Source organism: Triticum aestivum, chromosome 2B (assembly GCF_018294505.1).
Source record: "Triticum aestivum cultivar Chinese Spring chromosome 2B, IWGSC CS RefSeq v2.1, whole genome shotgun sequence".
Classification (NCBI taxonomy): domain Eukaryota; kingdom Viridiplantae; phylum Streptophyta; class Magnoliopsida; order Poales; family Poaceae; genus Triticum; species Triticum aestivum.
Window position 1 is genome coordinate 293,505,723 of NC_057798.1, and position 17,779 is coordinate 293,523,501.

The following is a 17,779-nucleotide window of genomic DNA, read 5'->3' on the forward strand; positions in this document are numbered from 1 at the left end:
GGTAGAGCAAACACCTTGGGGGTAAATAGGAGTGGTCAGCGGTGTCTGAATACGCCTCAGAACAGATATCTTCCTCTGGATTACAATATGGAGAGGGGTGGGGAGGGTTTGCCATTGAACCCACCATGGAGCGATGTCTGCATGACATTGTATTGCCCGCAAAACTCTTCTCTTTTTCTCTACATGTTCAGCATGACTGTGTATAATATCTGACATGCATACGAAAAAATATGGTGAGATTATGTAAGAAGAGCATGCAGAAATTTAGAGTGATGGTACCAACCAGTGGATCAGCGTTTTTCTGTTGAACCAAAATAGCCCTAATGGATCAACATGAATGTATAGTAATAAATGATGCAACAAGTGTACAACCTCTTTGTCGTAGCCGTGTCGACCTCAACATCATTGGGTTGGTCGCTGAAGCAGTTGAGGCAGAGGTGGCTGTCGGAGGTGTGGAGGAAGATCTGAGGAATCTGTAGACGCCGTCCAGGGCACTGCTCTGTTGTGATGGATCGTTCTGTCGTTAGAGCAGCTCCGGTGAGCCGTAAGACGTCAAGTCTGAAGTAGCACAAGCTAGACATCGTCAATCTCAAGTGGGATTCTAATAGCATCTCCAATAGATGATGTAAAATGGATGTAAAATTAACATCACCAAAAACCACCTAACTACAACAGATGAGGTAAAAACTGTTGATTCTGAACTTAACTGTCGAAACTGAAATTTACTGTGGAATCTGAATGCTACTGTCGAAACTGAACGCAATGGTAGCAGAGAGGCACTTGACATGTAGTTTAGGGAGGGCCTGCAGTTCATCTTCAACCTACACCCCCCGCCCCCCTGACCCGCCAGCCACCACCGGCTGAACCGCCGGCCCCACCGCCGCCTCACCGCCCCAAAACAACTCGCCACCCCCGCCCCGGCCAGCCCTCTAGGCACCCCGCCCCCACCCTGAACCCTAAGATAGATAGTGGGGTACCTCTCCGGCGAGCCCCCGTCCCCGCTGCGGGTGGTTCTTCCTTAACTCCGGCGAGCCCGCCCCCCCCCCCAACCCCTAAAAATCGACTGACACAAAAGTCGATTCAGTCGACTGAAGTGTGGCTTAATCGGAGCAGAGCAGCAACACGAGCGAGGGGGAGAGCAGTAGCAGCTGCTGGGCGAGCGAGCGATCGAGCGAGAGCCGGAGCAGCAGCAGCGCGAGCGAGCGAGCGAGAGCCGGAGCAGCAGCAGTAGATCCGGCTGGTATGGACGCCGCCACCGAAGGCGCCTCGCACTGGGGGAGAGCCGCCGTGGAGATGTCGCCCGTGGAGCCGGCTTCAAGGTAGCCGCTCCATGGGGGTGCCGGATGGAGCATCGTCGATGCCGGGAGGTCGAGTTAAGGAGAAGGTGCGATGCGATGAGTGTACAACCTCTTTGGTGGCGCCGAGTAGGCCTCGGCTTCGTCCGAGGAGTCGGTGAGGATGCTGCGGTTCCGATGGAGCAGGTTAAGGCGGCGCTGTGGGGATGGAGCAGCCGCGATAGACAAGGCGATCGTCGGAGCAGCTCCTTGGAGGTGGAGGACGGGGCGGCTGAACCGGCGGGACGGCGAGATGGACGATGGATCCTCATCCAGGGAGGTGGACGAGGGACATCAAGCTGTTGCGGTGGACGACGTCGTCGGGGAAGAGGCTCCAGCTGGGCAGCGGTGACGTGGCCGATGGAGGAGGGTGGGGTTTTGCGGCTAGAGCGGAGAGGTTATGGCGGCCTGGGATTTCGAATGGCGAAAAGGGGGCGATGGGAGGGGGTGAAGCATGACTTAGGGACGCGCTTGTCCAAAATGTAGGGTGTGTTACAAAAGTACCCCCCACCGATTTGAACTAGCGGCCCTTTCGGCTCAGGGTTAGAAGGGGGATTTCGTGTGTCGGGATTTGGCAGCTGGAGGGAGTTTTCGCACGCGTTGTAATTTCGGGATAGCAAGGCGCGGGTTGTGAAGGCGCCAGTTTTGGGAGCACGATATCTGAATTTTCGGGATATAACAAGATGCGGGTTGAATTTTAGGGACAAGCCTAACGTGTAGTAATATTGTACTTGTACGTACCAAATCAATTCGCACTTCCCTCAAGCAAAAAGAAAATGAAAAAAATAAAACTATTCACACCACACTAAGAGAGAGTCTTGCCCCGTTTTACTATACAAATGCTATTCAAAGCTACTCCCTCCTTCCATCTATATAGGGCCTAATGCGTTTTTTGATGCTAACTTTGACCAAATATTAGAGCAATGATATATGACATGCAACTTACACAAAGCACACCGTTAACTTTGTCTGTGAAAGGTTCTTTCAATGATATAATTTTCACATTGTGCATGTCATGTACTATTAATCTTGTCAATAGTCAAAGGCGGTCTTAAAAATCTCATTACGCCCTATATAGATGGAAGGAGGGAGTATGAATCCATGTTATGTCCGATTAAATTTTTTCGCTTGCTGTATAATGCATGTAACCTACTCATACCAACATTTTAGTGCATTCCAAATGTCTATACTACCGCTGCAATTCGAACTAAATTTGAATTTGTTTCTCTATTTCAATAAGAATCTACAATCATGATTGTTGCCAACTTCAACCATCATAGTTTCCTTGCTATCCGCCAGATATAAATCGGACGGCCTATAATGCAGGATGGCAGGCACACCATCATCAACAACTCCGTTTTTTATAAGAGTAGAGATAAAATATATTAAATGTAGTATAACATGTTCATAAACACACCATGTGTATCACCGTTATATATATTCACACATGCGTCGGTTTAAAACACTATGATAAATTCTTCAAATATCCGAATTCGCTTTTTATAATGAAGTATATATGATCTCTATTCGTCTTTTACACCCACACAACCCTCTTATCTTTGTAGCTAGCGCTAACTTTCTCTTGTGCATGCACACGCCCGCATCCCTCTCACCCTCCCTCAGCATTCTCTAGCTCCATCGCGCAAATTCGTCTTTTCACTTTAGGTCGTTCACCCATGGTGTGTGTAGGCCCCCCAGCTCCTTCTTTACGGCACACATCGATCGATATGCCTCTCTAGCCAGGTGTGCCTAGCACAAACACAAGCTTCCCCTCTTCTCTTGTCACCGTCCATGCCTCACTCCCACCACTCTTTTCATCGTTCTCGTACTCGCACACTCCTCCCCGCTCGATATAGTATGCCTCTCGTACCACCTCCTACATGCATCCCTCTATCTCTATCCTTCTCCTCGTGCCTCGTTTGCTTCTAACACACACATGCATGTATACCGATCGATCTCCCAACATATACCTGGATCGACTTTAACTACCCCCCCATCGATCGACGTACCTCACAAGTTATGTCTCTCCTTTCTCTAACAAAGGGCGATTGATCTTCCTATGTAGTTATGTCTGCTTACCACAGCCACATCGTCCCCCCTCATCATTCGTGCATGCCTCCTGACCCGTCTCTCACACGCACGTGCACAGACAACAAGCAGCCATCTCCTCTCTTATTGATATTGCGGGCGTGCCCTCCGTTTGTCTAGCAAGCCTATCCCACCATTTGTTAGAAGCAACTCCACTACCACCCCCTCCAACACTCTAGCTCTGTCTCTCTCCCAACCTTATTCCTCTCCTGCACTTATGCATGGATGCCGATCGATCTCCCTTAATACATGAGGCAGATCGATCTCCTTAATACATGAGGTAGGCCTCTCTCCTCCTCCACACATATACCAGCCATTGTACCTCTATAGTTAATTCGGCCTCTCTCTTCCCCCACCACACACCGATAGTCGAGCGCTGCAGGTAGGTATCCATGCCACAGATACAAATTGCACATGTCCCCTCTCACGTTCCAGTAGGCCAGCCACTCTATATCTTTGACGTGGGCACACACAAATTCGATGGCACTCTTTATCGATCGCGCACGCACACACACACATCATCCCTCTTTTCGATTCTACGGACACCTCAATCTGGTGATACCTCCACTCTCTTCTTGTGGATCACCCCCTCTATATATATGTTATATCCAGGACTCTATTTCACACACATTGCATATGTTACATTTTTTGATTGAACCCCCCCCCCCAAAAACCTCTCAAGAACCCACACACTATATCTCTCTAGGTTTGTATCTCTCTCACACAACCCCATGTAGGTGGTGTACGTATACAAGAAGAGAATAGCTGAATAGGTGCACCGTGCACGTACTCACGCTTCGTGCCCAGCCACACCCGCGCGGGTGGACGGTGGAGCTCATTTCTTTACGAAATGGCAGTCCACGTGCTAATTTGAATGCCTGTAGCGGTTGTTTACCTAGGGAGGTCGTGTACCACGCCTGCACGAAACAAAGTTCGACTTGACGCGTTGCCGCGTTATTTTTAAATAAAGTTATAGCGCCCAATGGCACGTACATAGAATATAAAACGATTTTTATGGAGAAAAAGGTAGTCCGCTCACTATATACAATGGAGGCTTGCGTTCCTGGTTTGTCGCTCTTCAGAGTATCTCATACAAGGCTGTGGTGGCCTCTCTCTCTCTCACCGTTGGTCACTAATCCGGCCGCATCCCGTCCGCCGGGGGAAAGGGAGTGCGGTGGCCTCTCTCTCTCTCACCGTTGGTCACTAATCCGGTCGCATCCCGTCCGCCGGGGGAAAGGCAGGAAGTGCATCGTTTCTCCGTTCGACGGCACCGAGGCAGCATGTCCCGATCTGCGGTACACGCCGTTCTCTCCGACCAAGCTCCGGCGCGGCAGGGCCTATGCCACCTGCTCGCAGATTCCGTCCACCGCTGCTCACCTAGTTACGTCCCGACGACCTCCACGTATCCCCTCCGGCCTTGCTTCACTGCCCGTCTTCCCACGTCGCTGCATGTGGATCTTCCATAGTTCTTTGCCCAAAACGTAGCTCGTCCAGCGTACTTTCCATAGTGCATTCTCGTCCTCACACCATTTTAGACAAACACAACCGTGTTGTTATCTTCCCTTAGGGCAAGGAATATGCTTCTTTTTTGTCGTCGCATGTGCCATCAACTATTATTGGCCAGTAATTGTTTCCTTTCTACCTCTTTTTTGCAAACAGGGCTATCCATTTCACCTCGTTGCTATTGTGACCTTTTGGTGAACTGCACAAATCACTTTTTTCTTAAGAGTGTTTTGTGCAGTTGTACTAAAATGTTACATGGGCAACGTCTCTACATTTCAGTGCGACTGCACAAAGGGAGATTGGTTTTGCTCTATCCTCCTCATCCAACTACGAGCCTAATCTTCTCCACCTAGTTAGTCTTAAGAGAGACTGCAAAGGTCACCGGCTTCTTTTTGTGTGTTTATTGTTTCATTAGCAATCCTCTACTATCGTAATCACACTTAATATCTTTGGAACAGGGACGCTCAGCTCTATTTTAGTGGAACTGCACAAAATGATTGAAATGTTGCATGCTCCAGACAGCTACTTTTTTCCCAACATGCCTTGTTGATTTAGATAGAGCTGGGGGGACGTTGCTGCTAATGAAAGCATGGATCAATTTTAATTTAACACCTTCTCACAACTCTGTCTTTAGTTGTGATGTAATTATTAGCTCTGATCTGCTAATAATTAACATGCATTAGCAAGGAAGTTAGTTTTTTATTGTTTCCTAAAGAGCATCGATGGCAAGACACGCGAAACAGAAGCTGAAAGCTCACACCATTGTACAATTTCATGTCTCGCTGGAAAATTATTTGTATAGTACATCAATTATGTAAACAAATGATGGAAGCTTGATAGCATTGCTAGAAGCCTCTTCATCATCCGGGTCCATGTGCCATGCACAAAATTATACTCCTTCGTTCCCAAATATTTGTCTTTTCACAAATTTCAAATGGGCATATTTTAGAGTGTAGATTCACTCATTTTGCTTCGTATGTGTACTCCCCCCGTTCCTAAATATTCTATTCGTCTTTCTAGAGATTTCAACAAGTGACTACATACGGAGCAAAATGAGAGAATCTACACTCTAAAATATGTATATACATCCGTATGTGCCAGTCCATTTGAAATCTCTAAAAAGACAAATATTTGAGTAGTCACTCGTTGAAATCTAGAAAGAAAAATATACTCTGGAGTATATTTAAGAACTGAGGGGGTAGTGCACAAACGCATGGGAGACTCAGCCCGGTCGTTGCGCTGCATTAATAGTGAGTAATGAGTAGTTAAATCATAAGCCCCACCTTTCCCACTATAAGTTGCTCTGAAGAAGCAACCGTCAATACGCTCTTCTTTGAATCCGCTCATACTACTCCATCCGTCACTGTTTATACAGCGCGCTTCAGAAAAAAGAAAAAAGATCTGTGGGACCAAGGCGACTAGCGATCGGCCTGAAAAATAGCATTGGTAGTTATAGCACGATGCCTATTACTAGAGGGAATAATGCGTACACACATGCATGCAGTGCTTCCACCCCGGGTACACACATGCATGCACTTACTCCACTCTGTAGTACTCCCTTCGTTCCTAAATGTAGGGTGTATAGTTTTTGGCACAAAAATTAAAGAACGCACGTGAAGGCAAAATTTCACAAGTTTTTGGCAAGTTTACACCTGACTAATTGACATGAGAAAATAGAGGAGCTTGCATGATATAAGGAAATGTAATCAAATCCTAAAAAAAATTATCCAAATGAGTGTTGCAACACAATACACCTTATATTTTGGATATTTTTTCAAAAATCTATACACCTTATATCAAGGAATGGAGGGAGTAGTACAGAGTACATGGAGAGAAAATTGTGGACTTGATTGCGGTTACCACGCCCTAATTAATTGAGCATTAAACCAAACGCGTCTAAAGTCTCTCTGGTGGTGGAAATGCATTAAGAGAAATGCATCATAATGAAGCCCGCCCTGTAAACTGTGACGGAGGGAGTAGTATGAAGGTTCAAAACCAAGTACGCGTATGGCCAGTCGGTCAACGCACCTCCTCTTGGCATATCACTGACATGTGGGACAGGAGTGTGAGCAAACCGATCTCAATTGACGGCAAAGAGCCAACCCGCCGTTCCTTGAGAGAGACAAGGAGCGAGAACACACAGACGGGTTCGCATGGAGGCCAAGATATATTCGAGCATGATTGGTTGATCGATATCATTCATTACATGTTGGGCTGCCGTTTTCTGCCCTTCTCCGGAATAAACATGTACTTTATCAGAGATAAAAAAATAAGAGTACAGACGCTCCACCATGCGGTTCTAGTAGTAGTACTACTCGTACTACTGCGCTTGGCTCTTCGCCTCTTCGTGAAGTCGAACAATGATGGTACTCCGCATGTTGGGTACTACAGTGTATGCCTCTGACAATCTGACACCGAATGGACTGATGCATGTCCACCGAGGGTAGGTTGCATTAGTCAAAAGGCGTAAGCGAGCTTCACCTTGTCCTGCAAGCTTCTCCTTGTTCTGCGAGTTGACGGGACACACCAAAAAGTAGTGCTAGTCCATACTCCCTCCTTTCCGGTTAATATGGCTTAATCTTTTTTGCGGGTAAATGAGAGAGCTTTATTCATATATAAGCATTCTTAGGACGATCAGCCAAGACACTGGTCACTAGGAAGCGAGGTACCCCGCAAAAAAAGAAGTAGGAAGCGAGGTGTTTCATCAAGCCAGCTCTCGGCCACATTCAAAGTGCAGCAAGCACGGTTCGCACGAAGATGCGCCGCAAGGTTTGCTGACCTGTTTACATGCTGAATAACAAAAAAAGAGGAAATATTACCGAGCGCTACTATTTGTAACAGGATATGAGCCAGAATTAAGCGAGAATTGTGGCGAGTGTTCCATGCAATCAACTTCCATTATCACATGCGAGAACCCTCGAAGAGAACCAAATGTGTTGAAGATTGCTTTATCACATTTTAAAATTATAATAAGAGTGCAGACGCTCCTCCATCCGGTTCCTAGTACTAGTATAGTACGTACCTTTATAGACTATATTAGTAGTACTAGTACTAGTAAACTTTGCGCTTGGCTGTTCGCCTATTCGGGAAGTCGAACAATAGTAGCACTAGTAGTATAGTGTATGCTTCTGGCAATCTGACACCGAATTAACTGTTGCACGTCCACCGCCTGAGCGAGGGAGAGCTTGCATTAGTCAAAAGTTTCTCCTTGTCCTGCGAGCCACCGCGCGCAAGTAATGCTAGTCCATACTGCCTCCTCTCCGGTTAATATGGATTAATTTCAAACGAGATAAATACACTGTCTGTCACTGTATATTTGTAAAAATACGGTCAGTGGACTTCATAATACGCTCATTGCGCTCAATATATATATTTTCCGGTGTTTATACGGTCACTAGCTCACCCTGACTGAGTATGTGTGTGCATGCACGTGTAGGTTGAGCACTTAGCGTGACCGTGTGTGTTCCGTCGTGTGCTCGGACATGCATGCATTAGGGCGTCGCGCGCGTTTTTGCGTCCATGTGTACGTGTGACTGTTGCATACACGTAGGGGGAGTACGTGTAGGGGCCACTAAGGAGCAGTCAAATCACACAGTAAGTTAGTCGGAAGAAGCAACCATCATTTCACTCTTGAATGACACGTACGCAATATAAAATGGTTGATATGGAGAGAAAAGAAAACCACTATATATACACTAGCAGGAGCCTAAGCTACAAGCCTGCTTGCTAAGGTTGCTCTCTTCACAAGCATAGAACGACGGGCCTGATCCCGCAGCTGGGGGAAGGGAACAATGTTCTGCGTAGACGCGGTCGACATCGGCGAGGGAGAAAACCCACAGTCGGTGCGTCCCAATCGGGGGTCACCGCGGTATGGGCCGATGCCGCGTCCCAACCGCCCTTCTAGCTACAGCCCGACGTCCCAGGTAGTCCATCTTCCTTTTGGAGCCGGCTTGCTCCACTGCCGTAGCTCCATCTCCATGTCGATCTTTCTCTACTTCTACCGGCTTCTACTTGTGATGAGTTTATGTCTCATGAACTAGTGCCAGTACTATTATTCTAATCACACTTCTTCAATATCTTTGCCATCAGGGATGCTCAGGTCGATTTTAGTGGAACTGCACAAAAGCATCGTATGATCCGAGGGTGCCAGCCGTCTTTCCTTCGACAGGTTCTACCTGGCCAGGGAATTAAATCATGTTTAGGGTTTAGGGTTTAAGTCGTAGTGACCCCATCAGTAGTTTTTCTTTCGTACACGCTCTCACAACTTTTTTCTTTAGTTGTGAAGTAAATATTGGCTATGATCTGTGAATCATTGAGATGCATCAGCATGCGTGTTAGTTTTCCTTTGTATTTGATGGAATGTTGTAACGGGGCAACCTTGGAATAGGAATGAAAATGGAGTGGAAAGTTTCCGTTTTTCCGGAGAAAAAATGGAAACGGAGAGAAACCAACGTTTCGTTTCGTTGGATCGCGCCATCGAGCAAAACCAACGTTTAAATCACGTCTGTCGTGTTCGTGTCTCACCCTCCTCCACGGCTCGACCCCACACGGTCGCTCGGCATGCCACTCACCGCAAACCGAGTATACGATAACTTTCCCGCCTGCTTGTCGATGGATCGCGCCATGGAGTACTACTAGCACTACTGGAAGAGATTGACGAGTTGGGGGAGGACAGCTAGCTGTAGCACGGACTCCCAAGAACTTTTTACATGCATGTTGTAGCCGGCTATTGCGACCTTTGAACGCGGAGCAGCCGCGTGCACCCGGAAGCGGCGCGGGCGACGCTCTCTCGGCCGGCGCGCCGCTTCAATGCCGGCGCCAGTGAGAGGTCGCGTCCGCTCTGGCCGGGCATGAATGCGGCACTGACCGTTTCGGGCGGGAAGCACGCGCGGGTGATGAAGAGGGTTCGGGTTGGTCAGGACCGGCCGTGGCAGCGGTCCGGACGTGCGCAAACAAGAGATGTTGTACGTTAATATTGCTGCGTATATAATTAACAACGTAAATAATGTGCCAGTTGGACAAATATGATTGGAGATGGAGATGGAAATGGAATTTTACGTAAACACGGATATGCATGTCTATGTCTATGTGTGTGTGCGCGACGACTCTCGCGACCTGGAAGCGGGGCGTGTTTTTGATCGAGTTTTCTTTCTTGGTACGTTAGAAAATCAGTTTGTCTAATTCACATCTAGATGTTATTTAAGGATATCACATCTAAGCTCCCACAAGTATATAATGTAGCAACAAGAAACAAAAAAACTAGGACAAAAAAATAGACCACAAACAGAGTGGACATCAACTTAGACATATAGATGTGTCCTAGACAGACCCTTAAAAAATTATCCGCCAGTTTTCGTTTCTTTTTTCCGGGAACGCGCGTATTCTATTTAAAACCACTGCCATGGAGAGATTTTTTACTCCATTATAGCCTCTTGTTTGATAGAGTTTCTCGCGTCTCGCTCTCTCACCCTCTCCATATCAAAACAAGATGACAGTGTCCACTCTATCTCTCTCCTCACCGGTGGTCATAGATCCGGTCGAATCTCGTCCGCTGCGGGAGGTGAGGAGGTGCAGCATTGACAGTGTCATCGTCAACGACGTAGGGAGCCGATGCGCACCGTCCTCTCGGAGCTGGCGCTGGCACGGACGAAGATCCTCCGCGCCCTTGTTCGCTGTCGTCGTGTGGGCAGATCCCGCCTGCCCGCCTAAACGACATCTCGCCCACCTGAGGTATAACTTCTTGTACTGGTCCATTTCCCCAGGTCGCTGCGTGCGGGTTTTCTTCTATGCGACTACTCCCCAGCTCCCCATGCATAGTAGCTAGGGTTCGTCGGCTGGTCCAACATCACCTACTAGTACTATTATAGAGGAAATGCCACTCGAAAAGTTGTCCTGATTTATGCCTTGGTGGAGGTATACATGTTGTTTCGACAAAAAGTACATGGTGGTTGTGCGGTCATTGTCCATATGGTGGTAGTACTATCACTGGTTAAATGAAGAAATGCTTTTTTTCTCGGGTATCCTGGTTTAGTTCCCATCAAGATATAATTATGATGCTTCTGTTTGTTGGTGTACTTTTCATTAACCCTTTTTTATATTTTTGGAAACAGCGATGCGTGTCTCCATACCCGGGCATGTCTTCCTCAATTTTAGTGGAACTGCACAAAATTGGATGGCCATTGTTGTTCCGCCTCACTGTCCTCTGCCACGTGGTTCTTCCTTCCTCGAGCTTGATTACTGAGAAGAAACAGACCACAGTGAGGATTTGTCGAACTTCATAGGTGCCTCACCCAAACTTGATGCCAAATGGATGATGCATCACCACGATGACCTATCGATGCTCATGGTTGCGCCTCATGGTTGCGTCGGCTGGTGAAGCTGATCGATTTTCAATGAAAAACAAGTTGTCTTCCATCAGTGCTCTTTGCTTGTTACGCACAAAGATGATATCCTTCGTCAGTTCACCTTGGTTGCGTTGGAGACGCAGTCGTCTTTCACGTTGGTGCAATTTTATCACACAATTGGCTATGAACCAAATGTTTCCTCGAAGAAGGATCGACGTTGGTACTAAGAGCATAAGTTTTGTATTGATTTCTAAGCCTTCTCACAACTTTGTCTCCAGCTCCCCTGTAATTTTATTTGTCCAGCTATTAACTTTGATTTAAAAAATGGTGTGGACTAAAAACCCGGATGGACGTAGTAGCCCTCCATTTTTATTTACTCCGCATATTAGATTTGACTGAAGTCAAACTTTGTAATACTCTCAAACCTTTCCGATAATTGAAATTAAAATTCTTTATTTGTACACACTCTCACACGTTTCCGATAATTTGGCGCATGTGTGGTTGTTCACTTAAGGGAGGGTAGTGTACCACACGTGAAGGACAGGAAGTGCGACCAGGACGCGTGGGCGTGGATCGTTAGTTCATCGGAAGTAGTACTAGTTTTCTTCACTGTACATTAAATAAAGAGTTTCGTTTCGTACTTACACAATTTAAAACGATTGTTATGGAGAGAATAAGAAAACCACTCCACTATATATTAGTCGTATACACACGAGAGTACTATATGGACGCAGCTTCATTGACTTAGTGCACCTGCCTTTGGGTTTATGACAGGTGGGCCCAAAATGTGGCTGGCTCACCTGTCATACAGCCAAAAGCAGATGGAGTGAAGGCACCGGAGCTCAGTCCGTACTACATTAGTATATATATAAGCGGGAGCCTCAGCGCTTGTTCGCTAGGGTTTGCACTCTCCACACGCTCGCCGCAATACATATATGTTACACGCTGGAGGCTCAGCGTTCATTTGCTAGGGTTTGCTATATTCACAGTCTCTCACCCTCTCTTCACCAGATCTAAACAAGACTGCGTTGGCCTCTTGTCTCTCTCTCCCCCCTCACAGCTGGTGAAGGAGGCGTCCGTATCCCGTCGCACCGGGAAGGGGAGGAGGTGCAGCGTTAACTCTATCGCCTTCGGCGAGGGAGGCAATCCACTGCCGGCTGCGCTGTTCTCTTTCACCCAGCGCCTGTGCGGGAGGGCCACCGACCCCTTCTTCCTCACTGTCGTACGTAGTGTGGGCAGATCCGGCCTCCCGCCGCACGCCTTGCCACATCCCGATGACCCTAAGGTATAAGTTTCTTTGAAACCGTCGTTGCTCTAGCTGCATGTGGATCTTTTTCGATCTGTAGTCGAATCTAGGTCTTGGTTCAAAGAGGAAAGAAAGGTGCGGTGGGGTGGAGCATGAATCTAGGACGTGGTTCAATGAGGAAAGGAGGGAGGAAAAGTAGTATAGACTGGCTATCCAGCCGCTTTGTTGGTCGAAAAGGGAAAAAGGGGGTAACCCAGTACACACATCTGTAAGGAACCGATCTCTTTGTTGAAAAGGGAAAGAAACTGGGGGGGGGTCGGGTAGTTTGTGCAGGACTAGATTTGCTGCCCTCACATAGGAAAAAAGTTCAAAGAGAACAAATATGGGACCAACACAGATATGCTGCTTGGCTACATACTCTGCATCACCCATTTATACGTGTGGACGCACATGGTGCTAGCATGTCCCATACAGCTATTTTGCTGTTGTTAATCTAAGAATGCCGCCGGAAAATTGAAGTAATGCCACTGTTAAAAGTAAATTACATTTTTTAACGAATGTTGTTTCAAGAGAGTGTCTCTGTTAATATGAATCAATGCAACCGTTTTAGAAATGCTACTATCCTACTTTGTTTTCCATCCAAGATAAGTTAGATGCTTCTTTCTGTCACCGTTTGTTTCATCCTCCTTTATCGGCAAGTAATTGTTTCCTTTTTTGCCTCTGTTAAAACAGGGGTATCGATTCAACTTGTTGCTATTGCGACATTTTGCTTCGCTACTCGAAACACTTATGTTTTAAGAGTGTTTTGTGCAGTTCAACTTGAATGTCACACCGGTGACTTTGCTTAATTTTGGTGGAACTGCACAAAAGGAGATCGAGATTTGTTTCCAGTGTTCCTGTCGAGTTGTTTCAAATCTTGGTCTCAACCACATGATATCTATTCAACTTGTTGCTATTGCGACATTTTGCTTCGCTACGCGAAACACTTTGCTTGATTTCAGTGCAACTGCACAAAAGGAGATTGGATTTCCTATTCGTGTTAGCAGATTCGTATTTTATCCTGGTGTTCTCATGAAAGGTCAGTACAGGCCTTCATCCACATGATTGTGCAGTGTGCTTTGAGATGTTGTGCTACCTGTATTGGTACTGTTTTAAATAAATGTTGAATTGAAGCTATTGTATTGCTGTCTTTTCCCATTAAGTAGTGAACAAAAATGGGACCAACCCAGACATGATGCTTGTTGCTTTGTTACAACAAACTCTGCATCACCCCCTTTATAAGTAGATGGAAGCACATATTGTTGTTGCGCCCACTCTCCCCTGGAACTGTTTATGCTTTTCGTTAATCTAATGCCGCTGGTAAAATTAAGCAATGCCACTCTCAGAATTAATTAACTACTGAATCTTAGTTCAAAACTGCAACACTTGTTAGGAATGGTACTATCCTGCTTTGTAGTTCTTTCTACATGTTTAACCAAGGTATTGTTAAGATAATGTCTCTTTAAAAATGAATCAGTTGCATTGTTTTAGGAATGGTACTTTTCTGCTTTGTCGTTCTTTATACATGTTGAAACAAGGCATTGTTAAGATAATGTCTCAGTCAATATGAATGAATCACACTGATGGAGAATTGCTACTCTCCTGCTTTGTTTCCCATTAAGACAAGTCATCAACCGTTATTTCTCAGTAATTGTTTCCCTTATACCTATTGTTGCTTACAGGGATATCAAAATTAAAGCTCGGTTTTATTCCGACTTCGATTTTAGTTGAACTGCACAAAAGGAGCCAATGTGTCCAAGGCAAACTGCTGCGTTACTGGGTCCAGTTGGTCGTTCCACTTTGCAGAAAGAAGCAGTCACTGGTTGCGGTACATTACAGAAGGAATGACCGAGAAGCTTTACAGAGTATTATTAGACACCGGTGACATGACTAGTCTGCAGAGACCATTGGCAATTTAACAACACGTGGAGTGCCCTGGGCAAAAAGTGCCCAAACAAGTACAAGAAGCTACGACAGGACACGATCATAGGCATTACATATTTTGAATGGGAAAAGCTTGTCAAAGTTTAATCATTGATGTTAGCAAGAAGACGTTAGTTTAATATATTGGAATTGGAAAACCTTGTCAAAATTTGCTCATTGATGTTAGCCAGAAGACATGCATTTGATATTTTTGAGTGGGACGCCCTTGCTGTGAGCAGCGTCGAGTGTTTTTTCCTATTCCTGTGTTCAGTTTAGAAGTAAATAGTTACTCTGCTGAGATATTCCTGTGTTAAGAGTTTGTTCTGAATATTGTCTATGTAATGCCAGGCCTTGTGTTTGATTGCAAAGTTGAGCTTGGAATGTTGTGGCATGCGGCATCACGAGCTGTTCACCGTGCCTCCTGAGAATAATGCTTCGTATTGTTTTGCATGTCGATCTAATGCCAGTGATTTGCTTGTTAAGAAGATCATCCTCTTCTGTTGTTTCCGTGCGTAAGAAGTTCATCGTCTGATGTTTCATTCATAGCCTATACGACATGTCGGGTAGGTTAGACGTGAAACCATATGATCTTCCGACCAACTCATGATATTAGGCCGTGATTGGATCGTCGTTTTCCAACCAAAACCGCTTGTAAAACTGACGCTTGTAAATTAAAGCAGATGGTCTCGGGCGAAGGCGCTTGGTTGGTCGATTTCGACTAGTAAAATATCGGAAGTACTTCACACACGATAAAAACGCTGAACGACACTCGGACGATTGCTAATCCAGCCGTTAGCTGCTGTTTCAGCCTTGCCCATGGATGGCATGATACGCACGTCGTGCATGTATCGTCTGGTAATGTCGTCCATATAGCAGTGCTCGTAAAATATACACTGGTCTCTCAAATTACACGCGTAACCCGCCGGTTTTACTTACAGACCTCGGGCCTTCCGATGACGAGTAAATTACACTTGTATGTTAATACAGGTTTGAAATAAACCAGAGCTCCCAAGCGCGGCCTTACCGTTTCATGCCGTCTCAGTTTCTCGAAGGTGCTCATAGGTGTCCGATGATCCTGGCTTCCTGAATGAGCAGCGGGCGCTGTATCAGACCTCCGTAGGGCCCGCGAGGCCCTCTCCGTTGTCCTTCGAGTTGTTGCGCTCGCCGTGGCGCCGAGCATTGTTAACATGGTCAACGAACATGAGGATTCAGGAGATGACTTTATTTTGACTGGATGACACTAGGGACCCACTAGGGCCATAGCCGTACGTACGCAAGTGCCTCCTTATTATGTACAACTATATTTTTTTTGCTTTCTCCTGGTTTCCTGACATCACGGTCCCACACCATTGTCAACCTATGTAGTCAATATAAACGAGAGAATTGCACAAGGTGCGGCCGACAGCTGGGACCAAGCAGCTCGAGCAGTATTTGTGTTTTTGAGGCGTGAGCACTGCAGAGTTTTTCTTGGCGATGATTTCGTTGTTGTTCAGAGGAGAGCAGGGTATTAACTGGGCGGGCTGTGGCCCGTCTAGCCCAGGCCAGATATCCAGCCCAGATACTACTTTTTTCAAGATGAAAATGGCTAGCCCAGCTATACGTCTTTTTGAGGAATACCCAGGCAAGGTCAACTTGTTATTCTCCGCCCCGCTGGGCTGCAAATCTTTCCTAGGAGGGATGCATTAGGCTTAACAGGAAAATGGGCTTTAAAAATAATAAATGGGATGTAATTATAAAAACTGGGCAGTAACTATAAAAAAATGCACCAAACACGAAATTAGTTTATAAAATATTATTTATGGATTTTGAAAATCTTAAATTTTCATTGTTGCGCGCGCAATGTTTCGTTGGATTTTTACGTAATACAAATTTATATTTAATCTGACTAGAAATTTCGGGATAAAAATATTTCGGATCCCATCAAAATGTGGGAAATTTTATTGAATTCTGTCTTCAACGGTTGGTTGAAATTATTAATCGTTGTCCTAGCTAGAAAATGGGTTGTACTTTTAACAAACTGTAAATGGGCTGTTGTAAATTCCATTAGAATTCAAAAATGGGTTGTACATTCTTACAAAACGCAAATGGGCTATAAGTTCTCTGCCACACACTTGTGGGCCTACTAAGTGACGCGTCCCCTAAAAAAATAAGTTGACGCGTATGCAAGGCTTTGTCAACTTATTATAGTCAACACACGGTTCTAGCAGCAGTGGCCGTTGGATGTCTATCCAACGGATGTCGTGCTTCTTCTTCAATCTCGGATATTCTTAGCTTCGGCCGCCCAAAAAATGATTCCTCCCCCTGACATCTGGGGCGCACCGTTTCGGAGGCTGACCTGTGGGCCTACTAAGTTGGAGCGTACCAAGGGCTTTGTCAACTTAGTCAATATAAACGATTCTAGCTTCAGTGACCGTACGATGTCCATCCAACGGCCGTAGTGCTTCTTCAACCTCTGGTCTTCTTGGTCCAGCCGCCCAAAGCAGCGCCGGTCGTGCCGCCTGCTCCTGCCTCCCGTGGCCGGCTGTGCTGCCGCGGAGGCCTCACCGCCCCCATACTACTCCCACCGCTGGCCAGGCCATCCCTCCACTCACCCACACCCCCTGTTATTCTGCGGCGACGGCAGCCTCACACCGCAGCCGAACCAGTGAACCCTCGTACTCCTCTCCGCGCGGGCTTCCACTGCTGCGTCTTCCCCGGCTCCGCGTCGTCCCCTTCCTAGGCGTCGCCGTCGTCCACCGCCCTGGTGCTCTCGGCGCGGCGTGGTCAACGTGGTCAACGACCGACTTCCATCGGAAGAGTACTGTACGTGGAGAGGCTGACAGCTGGGTCCACGGCGGCCGCAAGGAAGTGCCTCCTTATTACGCGCAAAATAATTATTCCTCCACCTGACAGCAGGGACCCACCGGACGGGCCACCTTATTTCGCGAAAAAAACGTTTCCCCCCTGACTGCTGGGACCCACCGGACGGGCCACCGTATTTCGCGAAAAAAACGTTCCCCCCGCTGTCAGCTCGGACCCACCGGAAGTGCCTCTTTATTACGCACAAAAAAATGAATACTCCCCCTGCTAGCTGGGACTCACCTTGGTGGGAAGCTGACTTGTGGGCCTACTAAGTTGACGGGGACGGAGGGCTTTGTCAACTTAGTCAATATGAACGATTCTAGCTCCAGTGACCGTACGATGTCCATCCAACGGCCGTAGTGCTTCTTCAACCTCTGGTCTTCTTGCTCCAGCCGCCCAAAGCAGCGCCGGTCGTGCCGCCTGCTCCTGCCTCCCGTGGCCGGCTGTGCTGCCGCGGAGGC